Consider the following 6,022-nt stretch of genomic DNA (forward strand, 5'->3'; position numbering starts at 1 on the left):
CAGAAGTTCTTAGTTTTGCCCAGGGTCAGAGAGCTGATGAAGAATAAGGACAGAAAATCCACCCAGATCTCCTGTTCCTAGACCAGCATTCTTCCTTCTGTAACAAGCTGGGCATGGAGTATTGAGAGCAACATCACCACCTGAGCTTAGCAAAAAACAGACCATACAGTAAACAGTACAGAAGAGGAAGGTGGGCCAGAGAGGTTTAGTAAATTGACCAAGGTCACAAAGCCTTAAAACCAGCGAGCAAGAACCCCAAGCAGGTCTGTCTGACTCTCCGTTATGTGCTCTTCCGGTTTAGATGATGCGTCCTCCCAGATCAGCACAGACTAGGAAAGGGCCTTTCCTCTCCTCTCCCTGAGCTCACTCTCACACACCCTGCGCATCTGGCCCTCCTCCCAGCCTATTTCCCTTGTTTCCGCTGGTGTCATCCTCTCAGCCACACTCACCTCTCCACCACCCACCCCCCTTCTTGCCCCTGCAACTTCCTTCCAAATGCAGGAGGAAACCGCCCAGCTTACTCACAACGGCCCCAGCCAACAGAGTGCAGATAAGACAAGCACCTTGGCAGCGAGACGCGAATATAAAATTGCAAACAGCTTTTGAAGTTACAGATCCGTAATCTTCTAAGCCAAAGAAGAGGGGTTCGCCTCTTCTCCCCCTCATCTGAATCAACACTCCAAAGGACTGAACTGAATCCAGCCAGCTTCGGATGTGATCTCACAAGCCCGCCTGCCACACATGCATTTCCAGCCTGTCGCCTGAGCAAAACCCCCACACGGCTTGTCACCACTTAACACAGGGGACATGTTTCTATAGGAATCAAAGTAAAGAGATGTGTTTTGCTGCCCTTTCGTGTGCTCAAATACATCCTGACTGACCTGGTTATGCCCTTAGTTGAAGAAACTAAACACTTCCAAGTTTAGAAGGGAAGATGCTCAGGGTTTCTGGAAGACGGGCTGACTCACCTCTACTGCATAGTAGCCTGTAACCTTGGCCAAGTTACTTAATCTCTTTCATCTCAATTTTTCCATCTGTAAAATGGGACTCTACTACCAATGGCACTTTCCTTTAAGGTTCTTGTAATTATTAAAACAGTTGATTCACATAAAAAATGTAGGGCAATGATCCACAGTCAACAATAAATATTTACCATCACTGTCATTTTAAAACAGAAACAAAAGATTTGAGGATGTATCCACATGACCTTTGGAATTCAGATGCATCCCCACAGGTCCCTGTTGTATTTTAGGGTCACAGTAAACAGGTTTTGATAATCAAACCTAAAACTCTGATGTTTCTGTCATTATTATTTTCAATGGAATGATCTGCATAGAATTAACAAAGAAGTAACAAAAATTACTAAAATTCCTTTTAGAATTAAGTCAGCATGAGATAACACTGGTTGCTGAGATTATACATGCTTCCTTTAAGCTTCTGTATAGGATACAGTTCTCCAAATTTTCTACAAAAAAGGCACTATTTTATCATTGGAAAAATTAAAATAATAGTCCATAATAAGATGAAGCACATCATGCCTCGTAATGTATAAACACGGATATCTACAGGAAATGGCAATCAAAGCATAAATGAGTCCACTAAGATTGCGTCATGGCTTTCCCTACTGGCCCAGTCGGACATTTTTTTTGGAAAGTTTTAGAGACCTAAGTCTCCACATCCAAATGGAAATGAGCCCCAGATATTACTCAGATATTATTGGCAGTACTTTCTGCCCAGAGAAAGGCAAAACAAAGAATTTTTTTGCAATTGGAGGCCACCACCTGGATTTGTGTATGCATAAGCCTCAGCCACACGAGGCCTGTTTAGGGTTGATCTGCCAACTGCACAAAGACACACACACACACACACACACATGCACACACACACGCACACACGCACAGCCCAAATGCTGAGTTTCATTTCCACTGCTTTGTTCCTATGGAGTACTAACAGATATTGGCAGACCCTATTTCACTTTTTTCTCCATGAACTCTGGCCATTTCAGCCTTTTTCTCCCAATTTAAATAGTTAGAAATGTCGCCCAGTCAGGGTACTTTTTCAATGGGTAAAATATTAGTTCTTATAAGTCAAAAAATGTCAGTGTCCAACAAGCATGCAGAGCAAAGTTTAAAAACTGATGTTAAAAACCCCACTTTGAAGCACATACTCAAAGATCAGGAACTGTGGTGAATCTAATCTGTTCTTAGGCTCTATCAGCTGGGTCATTTAGCATGGGACAAAAGCCCAAGGGACCACACACTCTGGCTGCTGTTTGGTGGTAAATTCTGAGCTTCTCAGAAGCTGAGAGACATCTTGAGTCAATTCCACAATTGGACACTTCTAATATATTTTTTAAATGTGCTAAAATACTGCTACAAAAATTACGGTATTTTTCATACATTTACATTTAGCAAATAAGTGTTTTTGTCCCAATAATAATTTTAATAACCATATGCACACCATCTTTTGGAGAAAGATTTAAAAGTTCAGCTTTGAGGCCCCTTCTTCAATCTGAGGCCCAAGACAAATGGCCCTCTAACCCCACCCCTGTAATGAACCTGAGTAAACTTGAGCAGAGGACAGTGTGAGGACAGCATTACTTCAAATGCTGATCTGAACTCAACTCCATTACCCTCCATCCTGGCTAGAGTAGAGGAGGGGGAGATCAAAGGCCAGGATGAGGAACTTCAGATCAAGAGCTGCCCAGGACTCATACAACCCCTAAGCTACATTTTCCAGAATTTGGACAGGCATTTGGTGTCCAAAATGAGAAAACTATCCTGAAATAGCTTTCTCTGCTCTTGGAATATCAAGTTGTCAATGGCATTGTTCTGTTCTCCAGCTTCCCCCCAACCCCACACCTAGGTTTTGTAATTTTCGCCTATGGGTTCTAAGTTGGTTCTAAGACCTCCAAATTCAAAGACATGAAAGAAAGATATTGTTCTTCAAAGATGATGATGTATAATACTTGTATTTCCAAAGCCCCTTTAGGGTGATCAAAAACAGATAATGATAGCAACCTATGTAAATATATGTCAACAGGATATAAATATAATTCCAGGCTTTGGGCCTTATGGGCATTCATTTAATAACTACATGGTACCAGGTCTCCTGAAGCATAGAAGCAGAAAAGCAAACCAAAGGCCTCTGGGATTCTAATTCTTACTAGTAATGAAAGGGAGATGAGGAGAGTGATGCAAGAGCCTTCTGTGAGTGATGTCATGACAACCTCAACATCCCTTCCTCTGTTCAGGGAACATGAAGACGCTTACCTGGCAATTGTCAGTCTCAGGTTCCCACATTCTCCATAATCTGATCTCACAATGCCTAACACATCTTGCATGTGACAAATATCAACTGACCAACATTAGTGCTTTGAAAATAAGTTAGAGCTTAGATTCAGAAAGCCTTTTAATTCTTTTTTAATTCTTGGTGGGTAAGTTTCCTACTTATAGTCTTCATATATGTTTTGTTTTGTTTTGTTTTGTTTTGTTTTTTTGAGACAGAGTCTTGCTCTGTCACCAGGCTGGAGTGCAGTGGCACAATCTCAGCTCACTGCAACCTCCAACTCCCTGGCTCAAGAGATTCTCCTGCCTCAGCCTCTCAAGTAGCTGGGATTACAGCATCCACCACCATGCCCAGCTAATTTTTGTATTTTTAGTAGAGACAGGGTTTCACCATGTTGTCCAGGAGGGTCTCGATCTCCTGACCTCATGATCTGCCTGGCTCAGCCTCCCAAAGTGCTGGGATTACAGGCGTGAGCCACCATGCCTGGCCATATTCAGTTATTTAATAGTTGGATCTACAGCAAGCTATGTAACAGACATCCAAACATGTTTGTCATGTTGACTCCCCAGTTGTAAGAACATGTTCCCTGTTGTTTCACTTTGTGGTTTCTAGGTTTGAAAAAAAAGTTTCCAAAAAGAGCATCAGAGTAAAGAAAATGCAGAATGATAGATACATGTAATTTAAGAAAGTACAAACATGATTCTCCAAGGAAAAAGGAGGATCTGGCATCAACTGAAGTCTATGTCCACCTAAAAGTAAAAAGCCAAATGGAGTTGTTCACTATAAATACATGTGTCCTTTTGCACAACGAAGAAATGAAATTTGCTCTCCCCACTCTCTCCACTGAGAGAACTGAATACAAATACTATTTTGAGTCAGAAATAAACCCCATAGCACATTGCAGGACGCCATCCTCAGCAGAAGAGATGGTCTCCCAAGAATACTGGACCCAGGAAGGTGGTAAGCTTTTGCCCTACCTCTCTGCTCAAAAGACAGTTTATTCTCTCCCCCTTGGTAGATACGCACTTCTAAATCTCAGCCACTCACCTAATTTTCTGTCTTGTAAGCAAGTCTTCAAAAGAAGGCTAGGTTACTGAGAGATGGGCACAATCCTTGAAAATTGCAGAAGTAAAGAACATAGGCACTTTATAACATTCTCTTCAGTAGGGAATATTCTGTGTTCCAGCAGTACCAACCTCAGGAGCTCCAAGATATCCACTGTGAAAACACGGGCAACCCTACTGGCCGCTGGTCTTCCTCTGAACAGATGAGAGGTCACTCCTGTGGAATGGGTTACACCAGTAGGCTCTGGCCACATTGCCTTCCATACACTCTACCCTTCCACCCTGTGGCAAGCACCTTTTAAAAGAGCTAAAAGCAATTGAAAAATGTACCAAAGGCATCAAGGTGAATTATCAGACTACTGTTCCCTGATTAAAAAAACAGTAACAACAACAGATGATGGCTTTCAAACAAGCTGAGAAAATGAACTTTATTTTTCTAGAAGTTTTTTAAAATTTTTTTCCTAGTCCCAATGCACTTTTTACTTCTCTATTTATCATGCACTTCGTAACTGCCTCAACATATCTTGCCCTCCTATCAACTGATGAACTTCTTGAGAACCCTGCCCTATTCTTCCTATTCATCTTCATATTCACAGAGCCTTCAGTATAAGAGGAAATTAATAGACTCTCAGTAAATGTTTGATGGACGGATAAATGTAGGAAAACTTAATGTACACCAGAATGCAACAGGAAATAATATTCAAAATTCTTGAGATAAAAATGAAAGACCATCAAAGTAAACCTTTCCCATAGCTAATCGCCCAAACATTAAAAGAGGACTTCATTGTTCTCCAGATGTCATCAGTGATTCATTACAAATAATTACATGCGTGTTCTAAATAATGGAATGTTGAAATGTACACTTGTCATCACCGGCACTGTCAAACATGTTGGACACGCCCAAAATAGCTACAGTTCATGTGACCAGGAAGAGAGTCACATCAAGGACTCCAGAGGTGATAATGTCAGTGTCCCAGGAAAGTCTGGAAGTCATTGTCTTGAACAGGAAGACTTAAGGAAGCTGAGGGCAGTTTGTTCACTTGACCCCAGAGTTGGGTTACACACCCGCAGCACTTACTGAGGGAGGAAGTTGGAAGAGGACCTGGGGTCAGACCGCTGCAATGGTGTGAAGTAGATGAAATTTGTCTTCACCTCCTCTTTCATTGCCCTCCTTGTCTCCCCAGCAACCCTGATCTGTCATCCTTTGTAATCACAATGGCAGAGGCCCAACGGAGTCACTCATACTATGGTATAAATAACTCATTATGATTGTATAAATTAGGCTTCCAAAGCATTTGCCTTTTTAGTAGAAGCAGTGCTGTTATTCTGTGTAATAGCAGAATTTCTACCATCAAAATAGCAAGGGACATATTTGAGGGATGATGGTCAGTGCCAGCTTGAAGTTGAGTAGGTAGCTTGAAGTTGAGTAGGCAGCTATATACATTTTTTAATTTTTAGAAATTTAAGTCTCAGGCCTTGGATCTCTTGTGACTAGGTGACTATTCATGTTGGAAAAATAAACATTTCCACCTCCTAGAGTGGTTGATAGCAAGAGGGTATCAGGCTTCAAACGTTGATCCGTGATTCTCTAGAGACCTCTAGTGGTCAGAAGAGGAACTCACTTTTGTTATGAACAGAAAGAAGACGAGGGAATGCTGACCAGTGAAAAA

The 6,022-nt window shown here is 41.6% G+C and overlaps 1 long non-coding RNA gene across 2 annotated transcripts in view; it reads right to left on the minus strand.

The window, feature by feature from the left end:
* Positions 1-4,653, minus strand: part of LOC104680198 — a 30,578-nt gene extending 25,925 nt beyond the window's left edge. For both annotated transcript variants that reach the window (XR_004056215.1, XR_004056214.1), the window contains exon 1: positions 4,485-4,653. This is a non-coding gene — a long non-coding RNA (uncharacterized LOC104680198). The remainder of the gene's footprint in view (positions 1-4,484) is intronic.
* Positions 4,654-6,022: the final 1,369 nt, after the last annotated feature.

The sequence above is a fragment of the Rhinopithecus roxellana genome, chromosome 3 (genome assembly GCF_007565055.1).
Source record: "Rhinopithecus roxellana isolate Shanxi Qingling chromosome 3, ASM756505v1, whole genome shotgun sequence".
Taxonomy (NCBI): Eukaryota; Metazoa; Chordata; class Mammalia; order Primates; family Cercopithecidae; genus Rhinopithecus; species Rhinopithecus roxellana.